At 43.5% G+C, this 25,744-nt stretch overlaps 77 non-coding genes across 77 annotated transcripts; all 77 read right to left on the reverse strand.

The window, feature by feature from the left end:
* Positions 1 to 57: 57 nt before the first annotated feature.
* TRNAV-CAC (transfer RNA valine (anticodon CAC)) lies at positions 58 to 130 on the reverse strand. The gene has a single exon. It is a non-coding gene; the product is annotated as a tRNA-Val (tRNA).
* Positions 131 to 1,026: 896 nt separating this feature from the next.
* On the reverse strand, positions 1,027 to 1,099 carry TRNAV-AAC (transfer RNA valine (anticodon AAC)). The gene has a single exon. It is a non-coding gene; the product is annotated as a tRNA-Val (tRNA).
* A 203-nt stretch (positions 1,100 to 1,302) lies between these two features.
* TRNAV-CAC (transfer RNA valine (anticodon CAC)) lies at positions 1,303 to 1,375 on the reverse strand. The gene has a single exon. It is a non-coding gene; the product is annotated as a tRNA-Val (tRNA).
* A 482-nt stretch (positions 1,376 to 1,857) lies between these two features.
* Positions 1,858 to 1,930, reverse strand: TRNAV-AAC (transfer RNA valine (anticodon AAC)). The gene has a single exon. It is a non-coding gene; the product is annotated as a tRNA-Val (tRNA).
* Positions 1,931 to 2,687: 757 nt separating this feature from the next.
* On the reverse strand, positions 2,688 to 2,760 carry TRNAV-AAC (transfer RNA valine (anticodon AAC)). Its single transcript has one exon. It is a non-coding gene; the product is annotated as a tRNA-Val (tRNA).
* Positions 2,761 to 2,963: 203 nt separating this feature from the next.
* Positions 2,964 to 3,036, reverse strand: TRNAV-CAC (transfer RNA valine (anticodon CAC)). The gene has a single exon. It is a non-coding gene; the product is annotated as a tRNA-Val (tRNA).
* A 204-nt stretch (positions 3,037 to 3,240) lies between these two features.
* Positions 3,241 to 3,313, reverse strand: TRNAV-CAC (transfer RNA valine (anticodon CAC)). Its single transcript has one exon. It is a non-coding gene; the product is annotated as a tRNA-Val (tRNA).
* A 204-nt stretch (positions 3,314 to 3,517) lies between these two features.
* On the reverse strand, positions 3,518 to 3,590 carry TRNAV-AAC (transfer RNA valine (anticodon AAC)). Its single transcript has one exon. It is a non-coding gene; the product is annotated as a tRNA-Val (tRNA).
* A 757-nt stretch (positions 3,591 to 4,347) lies between these two features.
* On the reverse strand, positions 4,348 to 4,420 carry TRNAV-AAC (transfer RNA valine (anticodon AAC)). The gene has a single exon. It is a non-coding gene; the product is annotated as a tRNA-Val (tRNA).
* Positions 4,421 to 4,900: 480 nt separating this feature from the next.
* TRNAV-CAC (transfer RNA valine (anticodon CAC)) lies at positions 4,901 to 4,973 on the reverse strand. The gene has a single exon. It is a non-coding gene; the product is annotated as a tRNA-Val (tRNA).
* A 204-nt stretch (positions 4,974 to 5,177) lies between these two features.
* On the reverse strand, positions 5,178 to 5,250 carry TRNAV-CAC (transfer RNA valine (anticodon CAC)). Its single transcript has one exon. It is a non-coding gene; the product is annotated as a tRNA-Val (tRNA).
* Positions 5,251 to 5,454: 204 nt separating this feature from the next.
* TRNAV-AAC (transfer RNA valine (anticodon AAC)) lies at positions 5,455 to 5,527 on the reverse strand. Its single transcript has one exon. It is a non-coding gene; the product is annotated as a tRNA-Val (tRNA).
* A 65-nt stretch (positions 5,528 to 5,592) lies between these two features.
* TRNAV-AAC (transfer RNA valine (anticodon AAC)) lies at positions 5,593 to 5,665 on the reverse strand. Its single transcript has one exon. It is a non-coding gene; the product is annotated as a tRNA-Val (tRNA).
* Positions 5,666 to 6,284: 619 nt separating this feature from the next.
* Positions 6,285 to 6,357, reverse strand: TRNAV-AAC (transfer RNA valine (anticodon AAC)). The gene has a single exon. It is a non-coding gene; the product is annotated as a tRNA-Val (tRNA).
* Positions 6,358 to 6,422: 65 nt separating this feature from the next.
* On the reverse strand, positions 6,423 to 6,495 carry TRNAV-AAC (transfer RNA valine (anticodon AAC)). Its single transcript has one exon. It is a non-coding gene; the product is annotated as a tRNA-Val (tRNA).
* A 619-nt stretch (positions 6,496 to 7,114) lies between these two features.
* TRNAV-AAC (transfer RNA valine (anticodon AAC)) lies at positions 7,115 to 7,187 on the reverse strand. Its single transcript has one exon. It is a non-coding gene; the product is annotated as a tRNA-Val (tRNA).
* A 480-nt stretch (positions 7,188 to 7,667) lies between these two features.
* TRNAV-CAC (transfer RNA valine (anticodon CAC)) lies at positions 7,668 to 7,740 on the reverse strand. The gene has a single exon. It is a non-coding gene; the product is annotated as a tRNA-Val (tRNA).
* Positions 7,741 to 7,944: 204 nt separating this feature from the next.
* Positions 7,945 to 8,017, reverse strand: TRNAV-CAC (transfer RNA valine (anticodon CAC)). Its single transcript has one exon. It is a non-coding gene; the product is annotated as a tRNA-Val (tRNA).
* Positions 8,018 to 8,221: 204 nt separating this feature from the next.
* Positions 8,222 to 8,294, reverse strand: TRNAV-AAC (transfer RNA valine (anticodon AAC)). Its single transcript has one exon. It is a non-coding gene; the product is annotated as a tRNA-Val (tRNA).
* Positions 8,295 to 8,359: 65 nt separating this feature from the next.
* Positions 8,360 to 8,432, reverse strand: TRNAV-AAC (transfer RNA valine (anticodon AAC)). The gene has a single exon. It is a non-coding gene; the product is annotated as a tRNA-Val (tRNA).
* Positions 8,433 to 9,328: 896 nt separating this feature from the next.
* On the reverse strand, positions 9,329 to 9,401 carry TRNAV-AAC (transfer RNA valine (anticodon AAC)). Its single transcript has one exon. It is a non-coding gene; the product is annotated as a tRNA-Val (tRNA).
* Positions 9,402 to 9,604: 203 nt separating this feature from the next.
* On the reverse strand, positions 9,605 to 9,677 carry TRNAV-CAC (transfer RNA valine (anticodon CAC)). Its single transcript has one exon. It is a non-coding gene; the product is annotated as a tRNA-Val (tRNA).
* A 204-nt stretch (positions 9,678 to 9,881) lies between these two features.
* TRNAV-CAC (transfer RNA valine (anticodon CAC)) lies at positions 9,882 to 9,954 on the reverse strand. Its single transcript has one exon. It is a non-coding gene; the product is annotated as a tRNA-Val (tRNA).
* A 204-nt stretch (positions 9,955 to 10,158) lies between these two features.
* Positions 10,159 to 10,231, reverse strand: TRNAV-AAC (transfer RNA valine (anticodon AAC)). The gene has a single exon. It is a non-coding gene; the product is annotated as a tRNA-Val (tRNA).
* A 757-nt stretch (positions 10,232 to 10,988) lies between these two features.
* TRNAV-AAC (transfer RNA valine (anticodon AAC)) lies at positions 10,989 to 11,061 on the reverse strand. The gene has a single exon. It is a non-coding gene; the product is annotated as a tRNA-Val (tRNA).
* A 480-nt stretch (positions 11,062 to 11,541) lies between these two features.
* On the reverse strand, positions 11,542 to 11,614 carry TRNAV-CAC (transfer RNA valine (anticodon CAC)). The gene has a single exon. It is a non-coding gene; the product is annotated as a tRNA-Val (tRNA).
* A 204-nt stretch (positions 11,615 to 11,818) lies between these two features.
* On the reverse strand, positions 11,819 to 11,891 carry TRNAV-CAC (transfer RNA valine (anticodon CAC)). The gene has a single exon. It is a non-coding gene; the product is annotated as a tRNA-Val (tRNA).
* Positions 11,892 to 12,095: 204 nt separating this feature from the next.
* TRNAV-AAC (transfer RNA valine (anticodon AAC)) lies at positions 12,096 to 12,168 on the reverse strand. Its single transcript has one exon. It is a non-coding gene; the product is annotated as a tRNA-Val (tRNA).
* A 65-nt stretch (positions 12,169 to 12,233) lies between these two features.
* Positions 12,234 to 12,306, reverse strand: TRNAV-AAC (transfer RNA valine (anticodon AAC)). Its single transcript has one exon. It is a non-coding gene; the product is annotated as a tRNA-Val (tRNA).
* A 619-nt stretch (positions 12,307 to 12,925) lies between these two features.
* Positions 12,926 to 12,998, reverse strand: TRNAV-AAC (transfer RNA valine (anticodon AAC)). The gene has a single exon. It is a non-coding gene; the product is annotated as a tRNA-Val (tRNA).
* A 480-nt stretch (positions 12,999 to 13,478) lies between these two features.
* TRNAV-CAC (transfer RNA valine (anticodon CAC)) lies at positions 13,479 to 13,551 on the reverse strand. Its single transcript has one exon. It is a non-coding gene; the product is annotated as a tRNA-Val (tRNA).
* A 204-nt stretch (positions 13,552 to 13,755) lies between these two features.
* TRNAV-CAC (transfer RNA valine (anticodon CAC)) lies at positions 13,756 to 13,829 on the reverse strand. Its single transcript has one exon. It is a non-coding gene; the product is annotated as a tRNA-Val (tRNA).
* A 204-nt stretch (positions 13,830 to 14,033) lies between these two features.
* On the reverse strand, positions 14,034 to 14,106 carry TRNAV-AAC (transfer RNA valine (anticodon AAC)). The gene has a single exon. It is a non-coding gene; the product is annotated as a tRNA-Val (tRNA).
* A 480-nt stretch (positions 14,107 to 14,586) lies between these two features.
* TRNAV-CAC (transfer RNA valine (anticodon CAC)) lies at positions 14,587 to 14,659 on the reverse strand. The gene has a single exon. It is a non-coding gene; the product is annotated as a tRNA-Val (tRNA).
* Positions 14,660 to 14,863: 204 nt separating this feature from the next.
* TRNAV-AAC (transfer RNA valine (anticodon AAC)) lies at positions 14,864 to 14,936 on the reverse strand. Its single transcript has one exon. It is a non-coding gene; the product is annotated as a tRNA-Val (tRNA).
* Positions 14,937 to 15,001: 65 nt separating this feature from the next.
* On the reverse strand, positions 15,002 to 15,074 carry TRNAV-CAC (transfer RNA valine (anticodon CAC)). Its single transcript has one exon. It is a non-coding gene; the product is annotated as a tRNA-Val (tRNA).
* A 65-nt stretch (positions 15,075 to 15,139) lies between these two features.
* Positions 15,140 to 15,212, reverse strand: TRNAV-CAC (transfer RNA valine (anticodon CAC)). Its single transcript has one exon. It is a non-coding gene; the product is annotated as a tRNA-Val (tRNA).
* A 341-nt stretch (positions 15,213 to 15,553) lies between these two features.
* On the reverse strand, positions 15,554 to 15,626 carry TRNAV-CAC (transfer RNA valine (anticodon CAC)). Its single transcript has one exon. It is a non-coding gene; the product is annotated as a tRNA-Val (tRNA).
* Positions 15,627 to 15,830: 204 nt separating this feature from the next.
* Positions 15,831 to 15,903, reverse strand: TRNAV-AAC (transfer RNA valine (anticodon AAC)). Its single transcript has one exon. It is a non-coding gene; the product is annotated as a tRNA-Val (tRNA).
* Positions 15,904 to 15,968: 65 nt separating this feature from the next.
* TRNAV-CAC (transfer RNA valine (anticodon CAC)) lies at positions 15,969 to 16,041 on the reverse strand. Its single transcript has one exon. It is a non-coding gene; the product is annotated as a tRNA-Val (tRNA).
* A 65-nt stretch (positions 16,042 to 16,106) lies between these two features.
* TRNAV-CAC (transfer RNA valine (anticodon CAC)) lies at positions 16,107 to 16,179 on the reverse strand. The gene has a single exon. It is a non-coding gene; the product is annotated as a tRNA-Val (tRNA).
* An 897-nt stretch (positions 16,180 to 17,076) lies between these two features.
* On the reverse strand, positions 17,077 to 17,149 carry TRNAV-CAC (transfer RNA valine (anticodon CAC)). Its single transcript has one exon. It is a non-coding gene; the product is annotated as a tRNA-Val (tRNA).
* A 204-nt stretch (positions 17,150 to 17,353) lies between these two features.
* On the reverse strand, positions 17,354 to 17,426 carry TRNAV-CAC (transfer RNA valine (anticodon CAC)). Its single transcript has one exon. It is a non-coding gene; the product is annotated as a tRNA-Val (tRNA).
* A 65-nt stretch (positions 17,427 to 17,491) lies between these two features.
* Positions 17,492 to 17,564, reverse strand: TRNAV-CAC (transfer RNA valine (anticodon CAC)). Its single transcript has one exon. It is a non-coding gene; the product is annotated as a tRNA-Val (tRNA).
* A 65-nt stretch (positions 17,565 to 17,629) lies between these two features.
* Positions 17,630 to 17,702, reverse strand: TRNAV-AAC (transfer RNA valine (anticodon AAC)). The gene has a single exon. It is a non-coding gene; the product is annotated as a tRNA-Val (tRNA).
* Positions 17,703 to 17,767: 65 nt separating this feature from the next.
* TRNAV-CAC (transfer RNA valine (anticodon CAC)) lies at positions 17,768 to 17,840 on the reverse strand. The gene has a single exon. It is a non-coding gene; the product is annotated as a tRNA-Val (tRNA).
* A 204-nt stretch (positions 17,841 to 18,044) lies between these two features.
* TRNAV-CAC (transfer RNA valine (anticodon CAC)) lies at positions 18,045 to 18,117 on the reverse strand. Its single transcript has one exon. It is a non-coding gene; the product is annotated as a tRNA-Val (tRNA).
* A 65-nt stretch (positions 18,118 to 18,182) lies between these two features.
* Positions 18,183 to 18,255, reverse strand: TRNAV-CAC (transfer RNA valine (anticodon CAC)). The gene has a single exon. It is a non-coding gene; the product is annotated as a tRNA-Val (tRNA).
* A 65-nt stretch (positions 18,256 to 18,320) lies between these two features.
* Positions 18,321 to 18,393, reverse strand: TRNAV-CAC (transfer RNA valine (anticodon CAC)). Its single transcript has one exon. It is a non-coding gene; the product is annotated as a tRNA-Val (tRNA).
* A 65-nt stretch (positions 18,394 to 18,458) lies between these two features.
* Positions 18,459 to 18,531, reverse strand: TRNAV-CAC (transfer RNA valine (anticodon CAC)). The gene has a single exon. It is a non-coding gene; the product is annotated as a tRNA-Val (tRNA).
* A 64-nt stretch (positions 18,532 to 18,595) lies between these two features.
* TRNAV-AAC (transfer RNA valine (anticodon AAC)) lies at positions 18,596 to 18,668 on the reverse strand. The gene has a single exon. It is a non-coding gene; the product is annotated as a tRNA-Val (tRNA).
* Positions 18,669 to 18,733: 65 nt separating this feature from the next.
* TRNAV-CAC (transfer RNA valine (anticodon CAC)) lies at positions 18,734 to 18,806 on the reverse strand. Its single transcript has one exon. It is a non-coding gene; the product is annotated as a tRNA-Val (tRNA).
* Positions 18,807 to 19,149: 343 nt separating this feature from the next.
* On the reverse strand, positions 19,150 to 19,222 carry TRNAV-CAC (transfer RNA valine (anticodon CAC)). Its single transcript has one exon. It is a non-coding gene; the product is annotated as a tRNA-Val (tRNA).
* A 204-nt stretch (positions 19,223 to 19,426) lies between these two features.
* Positions 19,427 to 19,499, reverse strand: TRNAV-AAC (transfer RNA valine (anticodon AAC)). Its single transcript has one exon. It is a non-coding gene; the product is annotated as a tRNA-Val (tRNA).
* A 341-nt stretch (positions 19,500 to 19,840) lies between these two features.
* Positions 19,841 to 19,913, reverse strand: TRNAV-CAC (transfer RNA valine (anticodon CAC)). The gene has a single exon. It is a non-coding gene; the product is annotated as a tRNA-Val (tRNA).
* Positions 19,914 to 19,978: 65 nt separating this feature from the next.
* On the reverse strand, positions 19,979 to 20,051 carry TRNAV-AAC (transfer RNA valine (anticodon AAC)). The gene has a single exon. It is a non-coding gene; the product is annotated as a tRNA-Val (tRNA).
* Positions 20,052 to 20,116: 65 nt separating this feature from the next.
* TRNAV-CAC (transfer RNA valine (anticodon CAC)) lies at positions 20,117 to 20,189 on the reverse strand. Its single transcript has one exon. It is a non-coding gene; the product is annotated as a tRNA-Val (tRNA).
* A 204-nt stretch (positions 20,190 to 20,393) lies between these two features.
* On the reverse strand, positions 20,394 to 20,466 carry TRNAV-CAC (transfer RNA valine (anticodon CAC)). Its single transcript has one exon. It is a non-coding gene; the product is annotated as a tRNA-Val (tRNA).
* Positions 20,467 to 20,531: 65 nt separating this feature from the next.
* Positions 20,532 to 20,604, reverse strand: TRNAV-CAC (transfer RNA valine (anticodon CAC)). The gene has a single exon. It is a non-coding gene; the product is annotated as a tRNA-Val (tRNA).
* A 65-nt stretch (positions 20,605 to 20,669) lies between these two features.
* Positions 20,670 to 20,742, reverse strand: TRNAV-CAC (transfer RNA valine (anticodon CAC)). The gene has a single exon. It is a non-coding gene; the product is annotated as a tRNA-Val (tRNA).
* Positions 20,743 to 20,807: 65 nt separating this feature from the next.
* Positions 20,808 to 20,880, reverse strand: TRNAV-CAC (transfer RNA valine (anticodon CAC)). The gene has a single exon. It is a non-coding gene; the product is annotated as a tRNA-Val (tRNA).
* Positions 20,881 to 20,944: 64 nt separating this feature from the next.
* On the reverse strand, positions 20,945 to 21,017 carry TRNAV-AAC (transfer RNA valine (anticodon AAC)). Its single transcript has one exon. It is a non-coding gene; the product is annotated as a tRNA-Val (tRNA).
* Positions 21,018 to 21,082: 65 nt separating this feature from the next.
* On the reverse strand, positions 21,083 to 21,155 carry TRNAV-CAC (transfer RNA valine (anticodon CAC)). The gene has a single exon. It is a non-coding gene; the product is annotated as a tRNA-Val (tRNA).
* Positions 21,156 to 21,498: 343 nt separating this feature from the next.
* On the reverse strand, positions 21,499 to 21,571 carry TRNAV-CAC (transfer RNA valine (anticodon CAC)). Its single transcript has one exon. It is a non-coding gene; the product is annotated as a tRNA-Val (tRNA).
* A 204-nt stretch (positions 21,572 to 21,775) lies between these two features.
* Positions 21,776 to 21,848, reverse strand: TRNAV-AAC (transfer RNA valine (anticodon AAC)). Its single transcript has one exon. It is a non-coding gene; the product is annotated as a tRNA-Val (tRNA).
* A 341-nt stretch (positions 21,849 to 22,189) lies between these two features.
* TRNAV-CAC (transfer RNA valine (anticodon CAC)) lies at positions 22,190 to 22,262 on the reverse strand. Its single transcript has one exon. It is a non-coding gene; the product is annotated as a tRNA-Val (tRNA).
* Positions 22,263 to 22,605: 343 nt separating this feature from the next.
* Positions 22,606 to 22,678, reverse strand: TRNAV-CAC (transfer RNA valine (anticodon CAC)). The gene has a single exon. It is a non-coding gene; the product is annotated as a tRNA-Val (tRNA).
* Positions 22,679 to 23,021: 343 nt separating this feature from the next.
* Positions 23,022 to 23,094, reverse strand: TRNAV-CAC (transfer RNA valine (anticodon CAC)). Its single transcript has one exon. It is a non-coding gene; the product is annotated as a tRNA-Val (tRNA).
* Positions 23,095 to 23,159: 65 nt separating this feature from the next.
* Positions 23,160 to 23,232, reverse strand: TRNAV-CAC (transfer RNA valine (anticodon CAC)). The gene has a single exon. It is a non-coding gene; the product is annotated as a tRNA-Val (tRNA).
* Positions 23,233 to 23,297: 65 nt separating this feature from the next.
* TRNAV-AAC (transfer RNA valine (anticodon AAC)) lies at positions 23,298 to 23,370 on the reverse strand. Its single transcript has one exon. It is a non-coding gene; the product is annotated as a tRNA-Val (tRNA).
* A 65-nt stretch (positions 23,371 to 23,435) lies between these two features.
* On the reverse strand, positions 23,436 to 23,508 carry TRNAV-CAC (transfer RNA valine (anticodon CAC)). Its single transcript has one exon. It is a non-coding gene; the product is annotated as a tRNA-Val (tRNA).
* A 342-nt stretch (positions 23,509 to 23,850) lies between these two features.
* Positions 23,851 to 23,923, reverse strand: TRNAV-AAC (transfer RNA valine (anticodon AAC)). Its single transcript has one exon. It is a non-coding gene; the product is annotated as a tRNA-Val (tRNA).
* A 481-nt stretch (positions 23,924 to 24,404) lies between these two features.
* TRNAV-CAC (transfer RNA valine (anticodon CAC)) lies at positions 24,405 to 24,477 on the reverse strand. Its single transcript has one exon. It is a non-coding gene; the product is annotated as a tRNA-Val (tRNA).
* A 343-nt stretch (positions 24,478 to 24,820) lies between these two features.
* TRNAV-CAC (transfer RNA valine (anticodon CAC)) lies at positions 24,821 to 24,893 on the reverse strand. The gene has a single exon. It is a non-coding gene; the product is annotated as a tRNA-Val (tRNA).
* Positions 24,894 to 24,958: 65 nt separating this feature from the next.
* On the reverse strand, positions 24,959 to 25,031 carry TRNAV-CAC (transfer RNA valine (anticodon CAC)). The gene has a single exon. It is a non-coding gene; the product is annotated as a tRNA-Val (tRNA).
* A 65-nt stretch (positions 25,032 to 25,096) lies between these two features.
* TRNAV-AAC (transfer RNA valine (anticodon AAC)) lies at positions 25,097 to 25,169 on the reverse strand. The gene has a single exon. It is a non-coding gene; the product is annotated as a tRNA-Val (tRNA).
* Positions 25,170 to 25,234: 65 nt separating this feature from the next.
* On the reverse strand, positions 25,235 to 25,307 carry TRNAV-CAC (transfer RNA valine (anticodon CAC)). The gene has a single exon. It is a non-coding gene; the product is annotated as a tRNA-Val (tRNA).
* Between the last annotated feature and the right edge of the window lie 437 nt (positions 25,308 to 25,744).

Here is a 25,744-nt window from a genome sequence, read left to right on the forward strand (position 1 = left end):
ACTGAGTTTTCCAAGAGACCTAGCTTATTTTTATGCCCAATCACGATGGTCAAAATATGTATCTACCAGGGCCCGAACTTGGGACCTTCCGCTTGTGAAGCGGACATGATAACCACTACACCATAGATACTTAGCAATACTGAGTTTTCCAAGAGACCTAGCTTATTTTTATGCCCAATCACGATGGACAAAACATGTATCTACCAGGGCTCGAACCTGGGATCTTCCGCGTGTTTGGCGGATTTGATAACCACTACACCATAGCTACGTAGTAATACTGAGTTTTCCAAGAGACCTAGCTTATTTTTTTGCCCAATAACGATTGACAAAATATGAAGCTAACAGGGCTCGAACCTAGGACCTTCCGCGTGTTAGGAGGACGTGATAACCACTACACCATAGATACGTAGTAATGCTGAGTTTTCCAAGAGACCTAGCTTATTTTTATGCCCAATCACGATGGTCAAAATATGTATCTAACATGGGCTCGATCTTGGAACCTTCCACATCTGAAGCGGACGTGATACCCACTACACCATAGATACGTAGTAATGTTGAGTTTTCCAAGAGACCTAGCTTATTTTTATGCCCAATCACGATGGTCAAAATATGTATCGAACATGGGTTCGGTCTTGGAACCTTCCGCGTGTAAAGCGTACGTGATACCCACTACACCATAGATACTTAGTAATACTGAGTTTTCCAAGAGACCTAGCTTATTTTTATGCCCAATCACGATGGTCAAAATATGTATCTACCAGGGCCCGAACTTGGGACCTTCCGCTTGTGAAGCGGACATGGTAACCACTACACCATAGATACGTAGTAATGCTGAGTTTTCCAAGAGACCTAGCTTGATTTTATGCCCAATCACGATGGTCAAAATATGTATCTAACATGGGCTCGATCTTGGAACCTTCCGCTTGTGAAGCGGACGTGATAACCACTACACCATAGATACTTAGTAATACTGAGTTTTCCAAGAGACCTAGCTTATTTTTATGCCCAATCACGATGGACAAAACATGTATCTACCAGGGCTCAAACCTGGGACCTTCCGCGTGTTAGGCGGACGTGATAACCACTACACCATAGATACGTAGTAATACTGAGTTTTCCAAGAGACCTAGCTTATTTTTTTGCCCAATCACGATTGACAAAATATGTAGCTAACAGGGCTCGAACCTAGGACCTTCCGCGTGTTAGGCGGACGTGACAACCACTACACCATAGATACTTAGTAATACTGAGTTTTCCAAGAGATCTAGCTTATTTTTATGCCCAATCACGATGGTCAAAATATGTATCTACCAGGGCTCGAACCTGCGACCTTCCGCTTGTGAAGCGGACGTGATAACCACTACACCATAGTTACTAAGTAATGCTGAGTTTTCCAATAGACCTAGCTTGATTTTATGCCCAATCACGATGGTCAAAATATGTATCTAACATGGGCTCGATCTTGGAACCTTCCGCGTGTGAAGCGGACGTGATAACCACTACACCATAGTTACTAAGTAATGCTGAGTTTTCCAATAGACCTAGCTTGATTTTATGCCCAATCACGATGGTCAAAATATGTATCTAACATGGGCTCGATCTTGGAACCTTCCGCGTGTGAAGCGGACGTGATAACCACTACACCATAGATACTTAGTAATACAGAGTTTTCCAAGAGACCTAGCTTATTTTTATGCCCAATCACGATGGTCAAAATATGTATCTAACATGGGCTCGATCTTGGAACCTTCCGCGTGTGAAGCGGACGTGATAACCACTACACCATAGATACTTAGTAATACTGAGTTTTCCAAGAGACCTAGCTTATTTTTATGCCCAATCACGATGGACAAAACATGTATCTACCAGGGCTCGAACCTGGGACCTTCCGCGTGTTAGGCGGACGTTATAACCACTACACCATAGATACGTAGTAATACTGAGTTTTCCAAGAGACCTAGCTTATTTTTTGCCCAATCACGATTGACAAAATATGTAGCTAACAGGGCTCGAACCTAGGACCTTCCGCGTGTTAGGCGGACGTGATAACCACTACACCATAGATACGTTGTAATGTTGAGTTTTCCAAGAGACCTAGCTCATTTTTATGCCCAATCACGATGGTCAAAATATGTATCTAACATGGGCTCGATCTTGGAACCTTCCGCGTCTGAAGCGGACGTAATACCCACTACACCATAGATACGTAGTAATGCTGAGTTTTCCAAGAGACCTAGCTTATTTTTATGCCCAATCACGATGGTCAAAATATGTATCGAACATGGGTTCGGTCTTAGAACTTTCCGCGTGTGAAGCGTACGTGATACCCACTACACCATAGATACTTAGTAATACTGAGTTTTCCAAGAGACCTAGCTTATTTTTATGCCCAATCACGATGGTCAAAATATGTATCTACCAGGGCCCGAACTTGGGACCTTCCGCTTGTGAAGCGGACATGGTAACCACTACACCATAGATACGTAGTAATGCTGAGTTTTCCAAGAGACCTAGCTTGATTTTATGCCCAATCACGATGGTCAAAATATGTATCTAACATGGGCTCGATCTTGGAACCTTCCGCTTGTGAAGCGGACGTGATAACCACTACACCATAGATACTTAGTAATACTGAGTTTTCCAAGAGACCTAGCTTATTTTTATGCCCAATCACGATGGACAAAACATGTATCTACCAGGGCTCAAACCTGGGACCTTCCGCGTGTTAGGCGGACGTGATAACCACTACACCATAGATACGTAGTAATACTGAGTTTTCCAAGAGACCTAGCTTATTTTTTTGCCCAATCACGATTGACAAAATATGTAGCTAACAGGGCTCGAACCTAGGACCTTCCGCGTGTTAGGCGGACGTGACAACCACTACACCATAGATACTTAGTAATACTGAGTTTTCCAAGAGATCTAGCTTATTTTTATGCCCAATCACGATGGTCAAAATATGTATCTACCAGGGCTCGAACCTGCGACCTTCCGCTTGTGAAGCGGACGTGATAACCACTACACCATAGTTACTAAGTAATGCTGAGTTTTCCAATAGACCTAGCTTGATTTAATGCCCAATCACGATGGTCAAAATATGTATCTAACATGGGCTCGATCTTGGAACCTTCCGCGTGTGAAGCGGACGTGATAACCACTACACCATAGATACTTAGTAATACAGAGTTTTCCAAGAGACCTAGCTTATTTTTATGCCCAATCACGATGGTCAAAATATGTATCTACCAGGTCTCGAACCTGGGACCTTCCCCTTGTGAAGCGGACGTGATAACCGCTACACCATAGATACGTAGTAATGCTGAGTTTTCCAAGAGACCTAGCTTGATTTTATGCCCAATCACGATGGTCAAAATATGTATCTAACATGGGCTCGATCTTGGAACCTTCCGCGTGTGAAGCGGACGTGATAACCACTACACCATAGATACCTAGTAATACTGAGTTTTCCAAGAGACCTAGCTTATTTTTATGCCCAATCACGATGGACAAAACATGTATCTACCAGGGCTCGAACCTGGGACCTTCCGCGTGTTAGGCGGACGTTATAACCACTACACCATAGATACGTAGTAATACTGAGTTTTCCAAGAGACCTAGCTTATTTTTTGCCCAATCACGATTGACAAAATATGTAGCTAACAGGGCTCGAACCTAGGACCTTCCGCGTGTTAGGCGGACGTGATAACCACTACACCATAGATACGTTGTAATGCTGAGTTTTCCAAGAGACCTAGCTTATTTTTATGCCCAATCACGATGGTCAAAATATGTATCTAACATGGGCTCGATTTTGGAACCTTCCGCGTCTGAAGCGGACGTAATACCCACTACACCATAGATACGTAGTAATACTGAGTTTTCCAAGAGACCTAGCTTATTTTTATGCCCAATCACGATGGTCAAAATATGTATCTAACATGGGCTCGGTCTTGGAACCTTCCGCGTGTGAAGCGGACGTGATACCCACTACACCATAGATACTTAGTAATACTGAGTTTTCCAAGAGACCTAGCTTATTTTTATGCCCAATCACGATGGTCAAAATATGTATCTACCAGGGCCCGAACTTGGGACCTTCCGCTTGTGAAGCGGACATGATAACCAGTACACCATAGATACGTAGTAATGCTGAGTTTTCCAAGAGACCTAGCTTGATTTTATGCCCAATCACGATGGTCAAAATATGTATCTAACATGGGCTCGATCTTGGAACCTTCCGCGTGTGAAGCGGACGTGATAATCACTACACCATAGATACTTAGCAATACTGAGTTTTCCAAGAGACCTAGCTTATTTTTATGCCCAATCACGATGGACAAAACTGGTATCTACCAGGGCTCGAACCTGGGATCTTCCGCGTGTTAGGCGGACGTGATAACCACTACACCATAGATACGTAGTAATACTGAGTTTTCCAAGAGACCTAGCTTATTTTTTTGCCCAATCACGATTGACAAAATATGTAGCTAACAGGGCTCGAACCTAGGACCTTCCGCGTGTTAGGCGGACGTGATAACCACTACCCCATAGATACTTAGTAATACGGAGTTTTCCAAGAGACCTAGCTTATTTTTATGCCTAATCACGATGGTCAAAATATGTATCTACCAGGGCCCGAACTTGGGATCTTCCGCTTGTGAAGCGGACGTGATAACCACTACAACATAGATACGTAGTAATACTGAGTTTTCCAAGAGACCTAGCTTGATTTTATGCCCAATCACGATGGTCAAAATATTTATCTAACATGGGCTCGATCTTGGAACCTTCCGCGTGTGAAGCGGACGTGATACCCACTACACCATAGATACTTAGTAATACTGAGTTTTCCAAGAGACCTAGCTTATTTTTATGCCCAATCCCGATGGTCAAAATATGTATCTATCAGGGCTCGAACCTGCGACCTTCCGCTTGTGAAGCGGACGTGATAACCACTACACCATAGATACGTAGTAATGCTGAGTTTTCCAATAGACCTAGCTTGATTTTATGCCCAATCACGATGGTCAAAATATGTATCTAACATGGGCTCGATCTTGGAACCTTCCGCGTGTGAAGCGGACGTGATAACCACTACACCATAGATACTTAGTAATACAGAGTTTTCCAAGAGACCTAGCTTATTTTTATGCCCAATCACGATGGTCAAAATATGTATCTACCAGGTCTCGAACCTGGGACCTTCCGCTTGTGAAGCGGACGTGATAACCACTACACCATAGATACGTAGTAATGCCGAGTTTTCCAAGAGACCTAGCTTGATTTTATGCCCAATCACGATGGTCAAAATATGTATCTAACATGGGCTCGATCTTGGAACCTTCCGCGTGTGAAGCGGACGTGATAACCACTACACCATAGATACTTAGTAATACTGAGTTTTCCAAGAGACCTAGCTTATTTTTATGCCCAATCACGATGGACAAAACATGTATCTACCAGGGCTCGAACCTGGGACCTTCCGCGTGTTAGGCGGACGTTATAACCACTACACCATAGATACGTAGTAATACTGAGTTTTCCAAGAGACCTAGCTTATTTTTTTGCCCAATCACGATGGACAAAACATGTATCTACCAGGGCTCGAACCTGGGATCTTCCGCGTGTTAGGCGGACGTGATAACCACTACACCATAGATACGTAGTAATACTGAGTTTTCCAAGAGACCTAGCTTATTTTTTTGCCCAATCACGATTGACAAAATATGTAGCTAACCTGGGCTCGATCTTGGAACCTTCCGCGTCTGAAGCCGACGTTATACCCACTACACCATAGATACGTATAATGTTGAGTTTTCCAAGAGACCTAGCTTATTTTTATGCCCAATCACGATGGTCAAAATATGTATCTAACATGGGCTCGGTCTTGGAACCTTCCGCGTGTGAAGCGGACGTGATACCCACTACACCATAGATACTTAGTAATACTGAGTTTTCCAAGAGACCTAGCTTATTTTTATGCCCAATCACGATGGTCAAAATATGTATCTACCAGGGCCCGAACTTGGGACCTTCCGCTTGTGAAGCGGACATGATAACCAGTACACCATAGATACGTAGTAATGCTGAGTTTTCCAAGAGACCTAGCTTGATTTTATGCCCAATCACGATGGTCAAAATATGTATCTAACATGGGCTCGATCTTGGAACCTTCCGCGTGTGAAGCGGACGTGATAACCACTACACCATAGATACTTAGTAATACTGAGTTTTCCAAGAGACCTAGCTTATTTTTATGCCCAATCACGATGGACAAAACATGTATCTACCAGGGCTCGAACCTGGGACCTTCCGCGTGTTAGGCGGACGTTATAACCACTACACCATAGATACGTAGTAATACTGAGTTTTCCAAGAGACCTAGCTTATTTTTTTGCCCAATCACGATGGACAAAACATGTATCTACCAGGGCTCGAACCTGGGATCTTCCGCGTGTTAGGCGGACGTGATAACCACTACACCATAGATACGTAGTAATACTGAGTTTTCCAAGAGACCTAGCTTATTTTTTTGCCCAATCACGATTGACAAAATATGTAGCTAACATGGGCTCGATCTTGGAACCTTCCGCGTCTGAAGCCGACGTTATACCCACTACACCATAGATACGTATAATGTTGAGTTTTCCAAGAGACCTAGCTTATTTTTATGCCCAATCACGATGGTCAAAATATGTATCTAACATGGGCTCGGTCTTGGAACCTTCCGCGTGTGAAGCGGACGTGATACCCACTACACCATAGATACTTAGTAATACTGAGTTTTCCAAGAGACCTAGCTTATTTTTATGCCCAATCACGATGGTCAAAATATGTATCTACCAGGGCCCGAACTTGGGACCTTCCGCTTGTGAAGCGGACATGATAACCAGTACACCATAGATACGTAGTAATGCTGAGTTTTCCAAGAGACCTAGCTTGATTTTATGCCCAATCACGATGGTCAAAATATGTATCTAACATGGGCTCGATCTTGGAACCTTCCGCGTGTGAAGCGGACGTGATAATCACTACACCATAGATACTTAGCAATACTGAGTTTTCCAAGAGACCTAGCTTATTTTTATGCCCAATCACGATGGACAAAACTGGTATCTACCAGGGCTCGAACCTGGGATCTTCCGCGTGTTAGGCGGACGTGATAACCACTACACCATAGATACGTAGTAATACTGAGTTTTCCAAGAGACCTAGCTTATTTTTTTGCCCAATCACGATTGACAAAATATGTAGCTAACAGGGCTCGAACCTAGGACCTTCCGCGTGTTAGGCGGACGTGATAACCACTACCCCATAGATACTTAGTAATACGGAGTTTTCCAAGAGACCTAGCTTATTTTTATGCCTAATCACGATGGTCAAAATATGTATCTACCAGGGCCCGAACTTGGGATCTTCCGCTTGTGAAGCGGACGTGATAACCACTACAACATAGATACGTAGTAATACTGAGTTTTCCAAGAGACCTAGCTTGATTTTATGCCCAATCACGATGGTCAAAATATTTATCTAACATGGGCTCGATCTTGGAACCTTCCGCGTGTGAAGCGGACGTGATACCCACTACACCATAGATACTTAGTAATACTGAGTTTTCCAAGAGACCTAGCTTATTTTTATGCCCAATCCCGATGGTCAAAATATGTATCTATCAGGGCTCGAACCTGCGACCTTCCGCTTGTGAAGCGGACGTGATAACCACTACACCATAGATACGTAGTAATGCTGAGTTTTCCAATAGACCTAGCTTGATTTTATGCCCAATCACGATGGTCAAAATATGTATCTAACATGGGCTCGATCTTGGAACCTTCCGCGTGTGAAGCGGACGTGATAACCACTACACCATAGATACTTAGTAATACAGAGTTTTCCAAGAGACCTAGCTTATTTTTATGCCCAATCACGATGGTCAAAATATGTATCTACCAGGTCTCGAACCTGGGACCTTCCGCTTGTGAAGCGGACGTGATAACCACTACACCATAGATACGTAGTAATGCCGAGTTTTCCAAGAGACCTAGCTTGATTTTATGCCCAATCACGATGGTCAAAATATGTATCTAACATGGGCTCGATCTTGGAACCTTCCGCGTGTGAAGCGGACGTGATAACCACTACACCATAGATACTTAATAATACTGAGTTTTCCAAGAGACCTAGCTTATTTTTATGCCCAATCACGATGGACAAAACATGTATCTACCAGGGCTCGAACCTGGGACCTTCCGCGTGTTAGGCGGACGTTATAACCACTACACCATAGATACGTAGTAATACTGAGTTTTCCAAGAGACCTAGCTTATTTTTTTGCCCAATCACGATGGACAAAACATGTATCTACCAGGGCTCGAACCTGGGATCTTCCGCGTGTTAGGCGGACGTGATAACCACTACACCATAGATACTTAGCAATACTGAGTTTTCCAAGAGACCTAGCTTATTTTTATGCCCAATCACGATGGACAAAACATGTATCTACCAGGGCTCGAACCTGGGATCTTCCGCGTGTTTGGCGGATTTGATAACCACTACACCATAGCTACGTAGTAATACTGAGTTTTCCAAGAGACCTAGCTTATTTTTTTGCCCAATAACGATTGACAAAATATGAAGCTAACAGGGCTCGAACCTAGGACCTTCCGCGTGTTAGGAGGACGTGATAACCACTACACCATAGATACGTAGTAATGCTGAGTTTTCCAAGAGACCTAGCTTATTTTTATGCCCAATCACGATGGTCAAAATATGTATCTAACATGGGCTCGATCTTGGAACCTTCCACATCTGAAGCGGACGTGATACCCACTACACCATAGATACGTAGTAATGTTGAGTTTTCCAAGAGACCTAGCTTATTTTTATGCCCAATCACGATGGTCAAAATATGTATCGAACATGGGTTCGGTCTTGGAACCTTCCGCGTGTGAAGCGTACGTGATACCCACTACACCATAGATACTTAGTAATACTGAGTTTTCCAAGAGACCTAGCTTATTTTTATGCCCAATCACGATGGTCAAAATATGTATCTACCAGGGCCCGAACTTGGGACCTTCCGCTTGTGAAGCGGACATGGTAACCACTACACCATAGATACGTAGTAATGCTGAGTTTTCCAAGAGACCTAGCTTGATTTTATGCCCAATCACGATGGTCAAAATATGTATCTAACATGGGCTCGATCTTGGAACCTTCCGCTTGTGAAGCGGACGTGATAACCACTACACCATAGATACTTAGTAATACTGAGATTTCCAAGAGACCTAGCTTATTTTTATGCCCAATCACGATGGACAAAACATGTATCTACCAGGGCTCAAACCTGGGACCTTCCGCGTGTTAGGCGGACGTGATAACCACTACACCATAGATACGTAGTAATACTGAGTTTTCCAAGAGACCTAGCTTATTTTTTTGCCCAATCACGATTGACAAAATATGTAGCTAACAGGGCTCGAACCTAGGACCTTCCGCGTGTTAGGCGGACGTGACAACCACTACACCATAGATACTTAGTAATACTGAGTTTTCCAAGAGATCTAGCTTATTTTTATGCCCAATCACGATGGTCAAAATATGTATCTACCAGGGCTCGAACCTGCGACCTTCCGCTTGTGAAGCGGACGTGATAGCCACTACACCATAGTTACTAAGTAATGCTGAGTTTTCCAATAGACCTAGCTTGATTTTATGCCCAATCACGATGGTCAAAATATGTATCTAACATGGGCTCGATCTTGGAACCTTCCGCGTGTGAAGCGGACGTGATAACCACTACACCATAGATACTTAGTAATACAGAGTTTTCCAAGAGACCTAGCTTATTTTTATGCCCAATCACGATGGTCAAAATATGTATCTACCAGGTCTCGAACCTGGGACCTTCCCCTTGTGAAGCGGACGTGATAACCGCTACACCATAGATACGTAGTAATGCTGAGTTTTCCAAGAGACCTAGCTTGATTTTATGCCCAATCACGATGGTCAAAATATGTATCTAACATGGGCTCGATCTTGGAACCTTCCGCGTGTGAAGCGGACGTGATAACCACTACACCATAGATACCTAGTAATACTGAGTTTTCCAAGAGACCTAGCTTATTTTTATGCCCAATCACGATGGACAAAACATGTATCTACCAGGGCTCGAACCTGGGACCTTCCGCGTGTTAGGCGGACGTTATAACCACTACACCATAGATACGTAGTAATACTGAGTTTTCCAAGAGACCTAGCTTATTTTTTGCCCAATCACGATTGACAAAATATGTAGCTATCAGGGCTCGAACCTAGGACCTTCCGCGTGTTAGGCGGACGTGATAACCACTACACCATAGATACGTTGTAATGCTGAGTTTTCCAAGAGACCTAGCTTATTTTTATGCCCAATCACGATGGTCAAAATATGTATCTAACATGGGCTCGATTTTGGAACCTTCCGCGTCTGAAGCGGACGTAATACCCACTACACCATAGATACGTAGTAATACTGAGTTTTCCAAGAGACCTAGCTTATTTTTATGCCCAATCACGATGGTCAAAATATGTATCTAACATGGGCTCGGTCTTGGAACCTTCCGCGTGTGAAGCGGACGTGATACCCACTACACCATAGATACTTAGTAATACTGAGTTTTCCAAGAGACCTAGCTTATTTTTATGCCCAATCACGATGGTCAAAATATGTATCTACCAGGGCCCGAACTTGGGACCTTCCGCTTGTGAAGCGGACATGATAACCAGTACACCATAGATACGTAGTAATGCTGAGTTTTCCAAGAGACCTAGCTTGATTTTATGCCCAATCACGATGGTCAAAATATGTATCTAACATGGGCTCGATCTTGGAACCTTCCGCGTGTGAAGCGGACGTGATAATCACTACACCATAGATACTTAGCAATACTGAGTTTTCCAAGAGACCTAGCTTATTTTTATGCCCAATCACGATGGACAAAACTGGTATCTACCAGGGCTCGAACCTGGGATCTTCCGCGTGTTAGGCGGACGTGATAACCACTACACCATAGATACGTAGTAATACTGAGTTTTCCAAGAGACCTAGCTTATTTTTTTGCCCAATCACGATTGACAAAATATGTAGCTAACAGGGCTCGAACCTAGGACCTTCCGCGTGTTAGGCGGACGTGATAACCACTACCCCATAGATACTTAGTAATACGGAGTTTTCCAAGAGACCTAGCTTATTTTTATGCCTAATCACGATGGTCAAAATATGTATCTACCAGGGCCCGAACTTGGGATCTTCCGCTTGTGAAGCGGACGTGATAACCACTACAACATAGATACGTAGTAATACTGAGTTTTCCAAGAGACCTAGCTTGATTTTATGCCCAATCACGATGGTCAAAATATTTATCTAACATGGGCTCGATCTTGGAACCTTCCGCGTGTGAAGCGGACGTGATACCCACTACACCATAGATACTTAGTAATACTGAGTTTTCCAAGAGACCTAGCTTATTTTTATGCCCAATCCCGATGGTCAAAATATGTATCTATCAGGGCTCGAACCTGCGACCTTCCGCTTGTGAAGCGGACGTGATAACCACTACACCATAGATAGGTAGTAATGCTGAGTTTTCCAATAGACCTAGCTTGATTTTATGCCCAATCACGATGGTCAAAATATGTATCTAACATGGGCTCGATCTTGGAACCTTCCGCGTGTGAAGCGGACGTGATAACCACTACACCATAGATACTTAGTAATACAGAGTTTTCCAAGAGACCTAGCTTATTTTTATGCCCAATCACGATGGTCAAAATATGTATCTACCAGGTCTCGAACCTGGGACCTTCCGCTTGTGAAGCGGACGTGATAACCACTACACCATAGATACGTAGTAATGCCGAGTTTTCCAAGAGACCTAGCTTGATTTTATGCCCAATCACGATGGTCAAAATATGTATCTAACATGGGCTCGATCTTGGAACCTTCCGCGTGTGAAGCGGACGTGATAACCACTACACCATAGATACTTAGTAATACTGAGTTTTCCAAGAGACCTAGCTTATTTTTATGCCCAATCACGATGGACAAAACATGTATCTACCAGGGCTCGAACCTGGGACCTTCCGCGTGTTAGGCGGACGTTATAACCACTACACCATAGATACGTAGTAATACTGAGTTTTCCAAGAGACCTAGCTTATTTTTTTGCCCAATCACGATGGACAAAACATGTATCTACCAGGGCTCGAACCTGGGATCTTCCGCGTGTTAGGCGGACGTGATAACCACTACACCATAGATACGTAGTAATACTGAGTTTTCCAAGAGACCTAGCTTATTTTTTTGCCCAATCACGATTGACAAAATATGTAGCTAACATGGGCTCGATCTTGGAACCTTCCGCGTCTGAAGCCGACGTTATACCCACTACACCATAGATACGTATAATGTTGAGTTTTCCAAGAGACCTAGCTTATTTTTATGCCCAATCACGATGGTCAAAATATGTATCTAACATGGGCTCGGTCTTGGAACCTTCCGCGTGTGAAGCGGACGTGATACCCACTACACCATAGATACTTAGTAATACTGAGTTTTCCAAGAGACCTAGCTTATTTTTATGCCCAATCACGATGGTCAAAATATGTATCTACCAGGGCCCGAACTTGGGACCTTCCGCTTGTGAAGCGGACATGATAACCAGTACACCATAGATACGTAGTAATGCTGAGTTTTCCAAGAGACCTAGCTTGATTTTATGCCCAATCACGATGGTCAAAATATGTATCTAACATGGGCTCGATCTTGGAACCTTCCGCGTGTGAAGCGGACGTGATAATCACTACACCATAGATACTTAGCAATACTGAGTTTTCCAAGAGACCTAGCTTATTTTTATGCCCAATCACGATGGACAAAACTGGTATCTACCAGGGCTCGAACCTGGGATCTTCCGCGTGTTAGGCGGACGTGATAACCACTACACCATAGATACGTAGTAATACTGAGTTTTCCAAGAGACCTAGCTTATTTTTTTGCCCAATCACGATTGACAAAATATGTAGCTAACAGGGCTCGAACCTAGGACCTTCCGCGTGTTAGGCGGACGTGATAACCACTACCCCATAGATACTTAGTAATACGGAGTTTTCCAAGAGACCTAGCTTATTTTTATGCCTAATCACGATGGTCAAAATATGTATCTACCAGGGCCCGAACTTGGGATCTTCCGCTTGTGAAGCGGACGTGATAACCACTACAACATAGATACGTAGTAATACTGAGTTTTCCAAGAGACCTAGCTTGATTTTATGCCCAATCACGATGGTCAAAATATTTATCTAACATGGGCTCGATCTTGGAACCTTCCGCGTGTGAAGCGGACGTGATACCCACTACACCATAGATACTTAGTAATACTGAGTTTTCCAAGAGACCTAGCTTATTTTTATGCCCAATCCCGATGGTCAAAATATGTATCTATCAGGGCTCGAACCTGCGACCTTCCGCTTGTGAAGCGGACGTGATAACCACTACACCATAGATACGTAGTAATGCTGAGTTTTCCAATAGACCTAGCTTGATTTTATGCCCAATCACGATGGTCAAAATATGTATCTAACATGGGCTCGATCTTGGAACCTTCCGCGTGTGAAGCGGACGTGATAACCACTACACCATAGATACTTAGTAATACAGAGTTTTCCAAGAGACCTAGCTTATTTTTATGCCCAATCACGATGGTCAAAATATGTATCTACCAGGTCTCGAACCTGGGACCTTCCGCTTGTGAAGCGGACGTGATAACCACTAACACCATAGATACGTAGTAATGCCGAGTTTTCCAAGAGACCTAGCTTGATTTTATGCCCAATCACGATGGTCAAAATATGTATCTAACATGGGCTCGATCTTGGAACCTTCCGCGTGTGAAGCGGACGTGATAACCACTACACCATAGATACTTAGTAATACTGAGTTTTCCAAGAGACCTAGCTTATTTTTATGCCCAATCACGATGGACAAAACATGTATCTACCAGGGCTCGAACCTGGGACCTTCCGCGTGTTAGGCGGACGTTATAACCACTACACCATAGATACGTAGTAATACTGAGTTTTCCAAGAGACCTAGCTTATTTTTTTGCCCAATCACGATGGACAAAACATGTATCTACCAGGGCTCGAACCTGGAATCTTCCGCGTGTTAGGCGGCCGTGATAACCACTACACCATAGATACGTAGTAATACTGAGTTTTCCAAGAGACCTAGCTTATTTTTTTGCCCAATCACGATTGACAAAATATGTAGCTAACATGGGCTCGATCTTGGAACCTTCCGCGTCTGAAGCCGACGTTATACCCACTACACCATAGATACGTATAATGTTGAGTTTTCCAAGAGACCTAGCTTATTTTTATGCCCAATCACGATGGTCAAAATATGTATCTAACATGGGCTCGGTCTTGGAACCTTCCGCGTGTGAAGCGGACGTGATACCCACTACACCATAGATACTTAGTAATACTGAGTTTTCCAAGAGACCTAGCTTATTTTTATGCCCAATCACGATGGTCAAAATATGTATCTACCAGGGCCCGAACTTGGGACCTTCCGCTTGTGAAGCGGACATGATAACCACTACACCATAGATACGTAGTAATGCTGAGTTTTCCAAGAGACCTAGCTTGATTTTATGCCCAATCACGATGGGCAAAATATGTATCTAACATGGGCTCGATCTTGGAATCTTCCGCGTGTGAAGCGGACGTGATAACCACTACACCATAGATACTTAATAATACTGAGTTTTCCAAGAGACCTAGCTTATTGTTATGCCCAATCACGATGGACAAAACATGTATCTACCAGGGCTCGAACCTGGGACCTTCCGCGTGTTAGGCGGACGTGATAACCACTACACCATAGATACGTAGTAATACTGAGTTTTCCAAGAGACCTAGCTTACTTTTTTGCCCAATCACGATTGACAAAACATGTAGCTAACAGGGCTCGAACCTAGGACCTTCCGCGTGTGAAGCGGACGTGATAACCACTACACCATAGATACTTAATAATACTGAGTTTTCCAAGAGACCTAGCTTATTTTTATGCCCAATCACGATGGACAAAACATGTATCTACCAGGGCTCGAACCTGCGACCTTCCGCTTGTGAAGCGGACGTGATAACCACTACACCATAGATACGTAGTAATACTGAGTTTTCCAAGAGACCTAGCTTACTTTTTTGCCCAATCACGATTGACAAAATATGTAGCTAACAGGGCTCGAACTTAGGACCTTCCGCGTGTTAGGCGGACGTGATAACCACTACACCATAGATACTTAGTAATACTGAGTTTTCCAAGAGACGTAGCTTATTTTTATGCCTAATCACGATGGTCAAAATATGTATCTACCAGGGCCCGAACTTGGGATCTTCCGCTTGTGAAGCGGACGTGATAACCACTACACCATGGATACGTAGTAATACTGAGTTTTCCAAGAGACCTAGCTTATTTTTATGCCCAATCACGATGGTCAAAATATGTATCTACCAGGGCCCGAACTTGGGACCTTCCGCTTGTGAAGCGGACATGATAACCACTACACCATAGATACGTAGTAATGCTGAGTTTTCCAAGAGACCTAGCTTGATTTTATGCCCAATCACGATGGGCAAAATATGTATCTAACATGGGCTCGATCTTGGAATCTTCCGCGTGTGAAGCGGACGTGATAACCACTACACCATAGATACTTAATAATACTGAGTTTTCCAAGAGACCTAGCTTATTGTTATGCCCAATCACGATGGACAAAACATGTATCTACCAGGGCTCGAACCTGGGACCTTCCGCGTGTTAGGCGGACGTGATAACCACTACACCATAGATACGTAGTAATACTGAGTTTTCCAAGAGACCTAGCTTACTTTTTTGCCCAATCACGATTGACAAAACATGTAGCTAACAGGGCTCGAACCTAGGACCTTCCGCGTGTGAAGCGGACGTGATAACCACTACACCATAGATACTTAATAATACTGAGTTTTCCAAGAGACCTAGCTTATTTTTATGCCCAATCACGATGGACAAAACATGTATCTACCAGGGCTCGAACCTGCGACCTTCCGCTTGTGAAGCGGACGTGATAACCACTACACCATAGATACGTAGTAATACTGAGTTTTCCAAGAGACCTAGCTTACTTTTTTGCCCAATCACGATTGACAAAATATGTAGCTAACAGGGCTCGAACTTAGGACCTTCCGCGTGTTAGGCGGACGTGATAACCACTACACCATAGATACTTAGTAATACTGAGTTTTCCAAGAGACGTAGCTTATTTTTATGCCTAATCACGATGGTCAAAATATGTATCTACCAGGGCCCGAACTTGGGATCTTCCGCTTGTGAAGCGGACGTGATAACCACTACACCATGGATACGTAGTAATACTGAGTTTTCCAAGAGACCTAGCTTGATTTTATTGCCCAATCACGATTGACAAAATATGTAGCTAACAGGGCTCGAACCTTGGACCTTCCGCGTGTTAGGCGGACGTGATAACCACTACACCATAGACACGTAGTAATGCTGAGTTTTCCAAGAAACCTAGCTTATTTTTATGCCCAATCACGATGGTCAAAATATGTATCTAACATGGGCTCGATCTTGGAACCTTCCGCGTCTGAAGCGGACGTGATACCCACTACACCATAGATACGTAGTAATGTTGAGTTTTCCAAGAGACCTAGCTTATTTTTATGCCCAATCACGATGGTCAAAATATGTATCTAACATGGGCTCGGTCTTGGAACCTTCCGCTTGTGAAGCGGACATGATAACCACTACACCATAGATACGTAGTAATGCTGAGTTTTCCAAGAGACCTAACTTGATTTTATGCCCAATCACGATGGTCAAAATATGTATCTAACATGGGCTCGATCTTGGAACCTTCCGCGTGTGAAGCGGACGTGATAACCACTACACCATAGATACTTAGTAATACTGAGTTTTCCAAGAGACCTAGCTTATTTTTATGCCCAATCACGATGGTCAAAATATGTATCTACCAGGGCCCGAACTTGGAACCTTCCGCTTGTGAAGCGGACATGATAACCACTACACCATAGATACGTAGTAATGCTGAGTTTTCCAAGAGACCTAACTTGATTTTATGCCCAATCACGATGGTCAAAATATGTATCTAACATGGGCTCGATCTTGGAACCTTCCGCGTGTGAAGCGGACGTGATAACCACTACACCATAGATACTTAGTAATACTGAGTTTTCCAAGAGACCTAGCTTATTTTTATGCCCAATCACGATGGTCAAAATATGTATCTACCAGGGCTCGAACCTTGGACCTTCCGCTTGTGAAGCGGACGTGATAACCACTACACCATAGATACGTAGTAATGCTGAGTTTTCCAATAGACCTAGCTTGATTTTATGCCCAATCACGATGGTCAAAATATGTATCTACCAGGGTTCGAACCTGGGACCTTCCGCTTGTGAAGCGGACGTGATAACCACTACACCATAGATATGTAGTAATAAAGAGTTTTCCAAGAGACCTAGCTTATTTTTATGCCCAATCACGATGGTCAAAATATGTATCTATCAGGGCTCGAACCTGGGACCTTCCGCGTGTTAGGCGGACGTGATAACCACTACACCATAGATACGTAGTAATGCTGAGTTTTCCAAGAGACCTAGCTTATTTTTATGCCCAATCACGATGGTCAAAATATGTATCTACCAGGGCCCGAACTTGGAACCTTCCGCTTGTGAAGCGGACATGATAACCACTACACCATAGATACGTAGTAATGCTGAGTTTTCCAAGAGACCTAACTTGATTTTATGCCCAATCACGATGGTCAAAATATTTATCTAACATGGGCTCGATCTTGGAACCTTCCGCGTGTGAAGCGGACGTGATAACCACTACACCATAGATACTTAGTAATACTGAGTTTTCCAAGAGACCTAGCTTATTTTTATGCCCAATCACGATGGTCAAAATATGTATCTACCAGGGCTCGAACCTTGGACCTTCCGCTTGTGAAGCGGACGTGATAACCACTACACCATAGATACGTAGTAATGCTGAGTTTTCCAATAGACCTAGCTTGATTTTATGCCCAATCACGATGGTCAAAATATGTATCTACCAGGGTTCGAACCTGGGACCTTCCGCGTGTGAAGCGGACGTGATAACCACTACACCATAGATACTTAGTAATACTGAGTTTTCCAAGAGACCTAGCTTATTTTTATGCCCAATCACGATGGTCAAAATATGTATCTACCAGGGCTCGAACCTTGGACCTTCCGCTTGTGAAGCGGACGTGATAACCACTACACCATAGATACGTAGTAATGCTGAGTTTTCCAATAGACCTAGCTTGATTTTATGCCCAATCACGATGGTCAAAATATGCATCTACCAGGGTTCGAACCTGGGACCTTCCGCTTGTGAAGCGGACGTGATAACCACTACACCATAGATATGTAGTAATAAAGAGTTTTCCAAGAGACCTAGCTTATTTTTATGCCCAATCACGATGGTCAAAATTGTATCTATCAGGGCTCGAACCTGGGACCTTCCGCGTGTTAGGCGGACGTGATAACCACTACACCATAGATACGTAGTAATGCTGAGTTTTCCAATAGACCTAGCTTGATTTTATGCCCAATCACGATGGTCAAAATATGTATCTACCAGGGCTCTAACCTGGGACCTTCCGCTTGTGAAGCGGACGTGATAACCACTACACCATAGATACGTAGTAATAAAGAGTTTTCCAAGAGACCTAGCTTATTTTTATGCCCAATCACGATGGTCAAAATATGTATCTAACATGGGCTCGATCTTGGAAACTTCCGCGTCTGAAGCGGACGTGATACCCACTACACCATAGATACGTAGCAATGTTGAGTTTTCCAAGAGACCTAGCTTATTTTTATGCCCAATCACGATGGTCAAAATATGTATCTAACATAGGCTCGGTCTTGGAACCTTCCGCGTGTGAAGCGGACGTGATACCCACTACACCATAGATACTTAGTAATACTGAGTTTTCCAAGAGACCTAGCTTATTTTTATGCCCAATCACGATGGTCAAAATATGTATCTACCAGGGCCCGAACTTGGGACCTTCCGCTTGTGAAGCGGACATGATAACCACTACACCATAGATACGTAGTAATGCTGAGTTTTCCAAGAGACCTAGCTTGATTTTATGCCCAATCACGATGGTCAAAATATGTATCTAACATGGGCTCGATCTTGGAACCTTCCGCGTGTGAAGCGGACGTGATAACCACTACACCATAGATACTTAGTAATACTGAGTTTTCCAAGAGACATAGCTTATTTTTATGCCCAATCACGATGGACAAAATATGTATCTACCAGGGTTCGAACCTGGGACCTTCCGCGTGTTAGGCGGACGTGATAACCACTACACCATAGATACTTAGTAATACTGAGTTTTCCAAGAGACCTAGCTTATTTTTATGCCTAATCACGATGGTCAAAATATGTATCTACCAGGGCCCAAACTTGGGATCTTCCGCTTGTGAAGCGGACGTGATAACCACTACACCATAGATACGTAGTAATAAAGAGTTTTCCAAGAGACCTAGCTTATTTTTATGCCCAATCACGATGGTCAAAATATGTATCTATCAGGGCTCGAACCTGGGACCTACCGCGAGTTAGGCGGACGTGATAACCACTACACCATAGATACGTAGTAATGCTGAGTTTTCCAATAGACCTAGCTTGATTTTATGCCCAATCACGATGGTCAAAATATGTATCTACCAGGGTTCGAACCTGGGACCTTCCGCTTGTGAAGCGGACGTGATAACCACTACACCATAGATATGTAGTAATAAAGAGTTTTCCAAGAGACCTAGCTTATTTTTATGCCCAATCACGATGGTCAAAATATGTATCTATCAGGGCTCGAACCTGGGACCTTCCGCGTGTTAGGCGGACGTGATAACCACTACACCATAGATACGTAGTAATGCTGAGTTTTCCAAGAGACCTAGCTTATTTTTATGCCCAATCACGATGGTCAAAATATGTATCTACCAGGGCCCGAACTTGGAACCTTCCGCTTGTGAAGCGGACATGATAACCACTACACCATAGATACGTAGTAATGCTGAGTTTTCCAAGAGACCTAACTTGATTTTATGCCCAATCACGATGGTCAAAATATTTATCTAACATGGGCTCGATCTTGGAACCTTCCGCGTGTGAAGCGGACGTGATAACCACTACACCATAGATACTTAGTAATACTGAGTTTTCCAAGAGACCTAGCTTATTTTTATGCCCAATCACGATGGTCAAAATATGTATCTACCAGGGCTCGAACCTTGGACCTTCCGCTTGTGAAGCGGACGTGATAACCACTACACCATAGATACGTAGTAATGCTGAGTTTTCCAATAGACCTAGCTTGATTTTATGCCCAATCACGATGGTCAAAATATGTATCTACCAGGGTTCGAACCTGGGACCTTCCGCGTGTGAAGCGGACGTGATAACCACTACACCATAGATACTTAGTAATACTGAGTTTTCCAAGAGACCTAGCTTATTTTTATGCCCAATCACGATGGTCAAAATATGTATCTACCAGGGCTCGAACCTTGGACCTTCCGCTTGTGAAGCGGACGTGATAACCACTACACCATAGATACGTAGTAATGCTGAGTTTTCCAATAGACCTAGCTTGATTTTATGCCCAATCACGATGGTCAAAATATGCATCTACCAGGGTTCGAACCTGGGACCTTCCGCTTGTGAAGCGGACGTGATAACCACTACACCATAGATATGTAGTAATAAAGAGTTTTCCAAGAGACCTAGCTTATTTTTATGCCCAATCACGATGGTCAAAATTGTATCTATCAGGGCTCGAACCTGGGACCTTCCGCGTGTTAGGCGGACGTGATAACCACTACACCATAGATACGTAGTAATGCTGAGTTTTCCAATAGACCTAGCTTGATTTTATGCCCAATCACGATGGTCAAAATATGTATCTACCAGGGCTCTAACCTGGGACCTTCCGCTTGTGAAGCGGACGTGATAACCACTACACCATAGATACGTAGTAATAAAGAGTTTTCCAAGAGACCTAGCTTATTTTTATGCCCAATCACGATGGTCAAAATATGTATCTAACATGGGCTCGATCTTGGAAACTTCCGCGTCTGAAGCGGACGTGATACCCACTACACCATAGATACGTAGCAATGTTGAGTTTTCCAAGAGACCTAGCTTATTTTTATGCCCAATCACGATGGTCAAAATATGTATCTAACATAGGCTCGGTCTTGGAACCTTCCGCGTGTGAAGCGGACGTGATACCCACTACACCATAGATACTTAGTAATACTGAGTTTTCCAAGAGACCTAGCTTATTTTTATGCCCAATCACGATGGTCAAAATATGTATCTACCAGGGCCCGAACTTGGGACCTTCCGCTTGTGAAGCGGACATGATAACCACTACACCATAGATACGTAGTAATGCTGAGTTTTCCAAGAGACCTAGCTTGATTTTATGCCCAATCACGATGGTCAAAATATGTATCTAACATGGGCTCGATCTTGGAACCTTCCGCGTGTGAAGCGGACGTGATAACCACTACACCATAGATACTTAGTAATACTGAGTTTTCCAAGAGACATAGCTTATTTTTATGCCCAATCACGATGGACAAAATATGTATCTACCAGGGTTCGAACCTGGGACCTTCCGCGTGTTAGGCGGACGTGATAACCACTACACCATAGATACTTAGTAATACTGAGTTTTCCAAGAGACCTAGCTTATTTTTATGCCTAATCACGATGGTCAAAATATGTATCTACCAGGGCCCAAACTTGGGATCTTCCGCTTGTGAAGCGGACGTGATAACCACTACACCATAGATACGTAGTAATAAAGAGTTTTCCAAGAGACCTAGCTTATTTTTATGCCCAATCACGATGGTCAAAATATGTATCTATCAGGGCTCGAACCTGGGACCTACCGCGAGTTAGGCGGACGTGATAACCACTACACCATAGATACGTAGTAATGCTGAGTTTTCCAATAGACCTAGCTTGATTTTATGCCCAATCACGATGGTCAAAATATGTATCTACCAGGGCTCGAACCTGGGACCTTCCGCTTGTGAAGCGGACGTGATAACCACTACACCATAGATACGTAGTTATAAAGAGTTTTCCAAGAGACCTAGCTTATTTTTATGCCCAATCACGATGGTCAAAATATGTATCTAACATGGGCTCGATCTTGGAACCTTCCGCGTCTGAAGCGGACGTGATACCCACTACACCATAGATACGTAGCAATGTTGAGTTTTCCAAGAGACCTAGCTTATTTTTATGCCCAATCACGATGGTCAAAATATGTATCTAACATGGGCTCGGTCTTGGAACCTTCCGCGTGTGAAGCGGACGTGATACCCACTACACCATAGATACTTAGTAATACTGAGTTTTCCAAGAGACCTAGCTAATTTTTATGCCCAATCACGATGGTCAAAATATGTATCTACCAGGGCCCGAACTTGGGACCTTCCGCTTGTGAAGCGGACATGATAACCACTACACCATAGATACGTAGTAATGCTGAGTTTTCCAAGAGACCTAGCTTATTTTTATGCCCAATCACGATGGTCAAAGTATGTATCTAACATGGGCTCGATCTTGGAACCTTCCGCGTCTGAAGCGGACGTGATACCCACTACACCATAGATACGTAGCAATGTTGAGTTTTCCAAGAGACCTAGCTTATTTTTATGCCCAATCACGATGGTCAAAATATGTATCTAACATGGGCTCGGTCTTGGAACCTTCCGCGTGTGAAGCGGACGTGATACCCACTACACCATAGATACTTAGTAATACTGAGTTTTCCAAGAGACCTAGCTTATTTTTATGCCCAATCACGATGGTCAAAATATGTATCTACCAGGGCCCGAACTTGGGACCTTCCGCTTGTGAAGCGGACGTGATAACCACTACACCATAGATACGACGTAATGCTGAGTTTTCCAATAGACCTAGCTTGATTTTATGCCCAATCACGATGGTCAAAATATGTATCTACCAGGGCTCGAACCTGGGACCTTCCGCTTGTGAAGCGGACGTGATAACCACTACACCATAGATACGTAGTAATAAAGAGTTTTCCAAGAGACCTAGCTTATTTTTATGCCCAATCACGATGGTCAAAATATGTATCTACCAGGGCTCGAACCTGGGACCTTCCGCGTGTTAGGCGGACGTCATAACCACTACACCATAGATACGTAGTAATGCTGAGTTCTCCAATAGAACTAGCTTGATTTTATGCCCAATCACGATGGTCAAAATATGTACCTACCAGGGCTCGAACCTGGGACCTTCCGCTTGTGAAGCGGACGTGATAACCACTACACCATAGATACGTAGTAATAAAGAGTTTTCCAAGAGACCTAGCTTATTTTTATGCCAATCACGATGGTCAAAATATGTATCTAACATGGGCTCGATCTTGGAACCTTCCGCGTCTGAAGCGGACGTGATACCCACTACACCATAGATACGTAGCAATGTTGAGTTTTCCAAGCGACCTAGCTTATTTTTATGCCCAATCACGATGGTCAAAATATGTATCTAACATGGGCTCGATCTTGGAACCTTCCGCGTGTGAAGCGGACGTGATAACCACTACACCATAGATACTTAGTAATACTGAGTTTTCCAAGAGACCTAGCTTATTTTTATGCCCAATCACGATGGACAAAATATGTATCTACCAGGGTTCGAACCTGGGACCTTCCGCGTGTTAGGCGGACGTGATAACCACTACACAATAGATACGTAGTAATACTGAGTTTTCCAAGAGACCTAGCTTACTTTTTTGCCCAATCACGATTGACAAAATATGTAGCTAACAGGGCTCGAACCTTGGACCTTCCGCGTGTTAGGCGGACGTGATAACCACTACACCATAGATACGTAGTAATGCTGAGTTTTCCAAGAGACCTAGCTTATTTTTATGCCCAATCACGATGGTCAAAATATGTATCTAACATGGGCTCGATCTTGGAACCTTCCGCGTCTGAAGCGGACGTGATACCCACTACACCATAGATACGTAGCAATGTTGAGTTTTCCAAGAGACCTAGCTTATTTTTATGCCCAATCACGATGGTCAAAATATGTATCTAACATGGGTTCGGTCTTGGAACCTTCCGCGTGTGAAGCGGACGTGATACCCACTACACCATAGATACTTAGTAATACTGAGTTTTCCAAGAGACCTAGCTTATTTTTATGCCCAATCACGATGGTCAAAATATGTATCTACCAGGGCCCGAACTTGGGACCTTCCGCTTGTGAAGCGGACATGATAACCACTACACCATAGATACGTAGTAATGCTGAGTTTTGCAAGAGACCTAGCTTGATTTTATGCCCAATCACGATGGTCAAAATATGTATCTAACATGGGCTCGATCTTGGAACCTTCCGCGTGTGAAGCGGACGTGGTAACCACTACACCATAGATACGGTGCAATGTTGAGTTTTCCAAGAGACCTAGCTTATTTTTATGCCCAATCACGATGGTCAAAATATGTATCTAACATGAGCTCGGTCTTGGAACCTTCCGCGTGTGAAGCGGACGTGATACCCACTACACCATAGATACTTAGTAATACTGAGTTTTCCAAGAGACCTAGCTTATTTTTATGCCCAATCACGATGGTCAAAATATGTATCTACCAGGGCCCGAACTTGGGACCTTCCGCTTGTGAAGCGGACGTGATAACCACTACACCATAGATACGACGTAATGCTGAGTTTTCCAATAGACCTAGCTTGATTTTATGCCCAATCACGATGGTCAAAATATGTATCTACCAGGGCTCGAACCTGGGACCTTCCGCTTGTGAAGCGGACGTGATAACCACTACACCATAGATACGTAGTAATAAAGAGTTTTCCAAGAGACCTAGCTTATTTTTATGCCCAATCACGATGGTCAAAATATGTATCTACCAGGGCTCGAACCTGGGACCTTCCGCGTGTTAGGCGGACGTCATAACCACTACACCATAGATACGTAGTAATGCTGAGTTCTCCAATAGAACTAGCTTGATTTTATGCCCAATCACGATGGTCAAAATATGTACCTACCAGGGCTCGAACCTGGGACCTTCCGCTTGTGAAGCGGACGTGATAACCACTACACCATAGATACGTAGTAATAAAGAGTTTTCCAAGAGACCTAGCTTATTTTTATGCCAATCACGATGGTCAAAATATGTATCTAACATGGGTTCGGTCTTGGAACCTTCCGCGTGTGAAGCGGACGTGATACCCACTACACCATAGATACTTAGTAATACTGAGTTTTCCAAGAGACCTAGCTTATTTTTATGCCTAATCACGATGGTCAAAATATGTATCTACCAGGGCCCAAACTTGGGATCTTCCGCTTGTGAAGCGGACGTGATAACCACTACACCATAGATACGTAGTAATAAAGAGTTTTCCAAGAGACCTAGCTTATTTTTATGCCCAATCACGATGGTCAAAATATGTATCTATCAGGGCTCGAACCTGGGACCTACCGCGAGTTAGGCGGACGTGATAACCACTACACCATAGATACGTAGTAATGCTGAGTTTTCCAAT

Source organism: Phalangium opilio, unplaced genomic scaffold, assembly GCF_054372755.1.
Source record: "Phalangium opilio isolate 3A_F unplaced genomic scaffold, DU_Popi_V2 ptg000094l_1, whole genome shotgun sequence".
Classification (NCBI taxonomy): Eukaryota; Metazoa; Arthropoda; class Arachnida; order Opiliones; family Phalangiidae; genus Phalangium; species Phalangium opilio.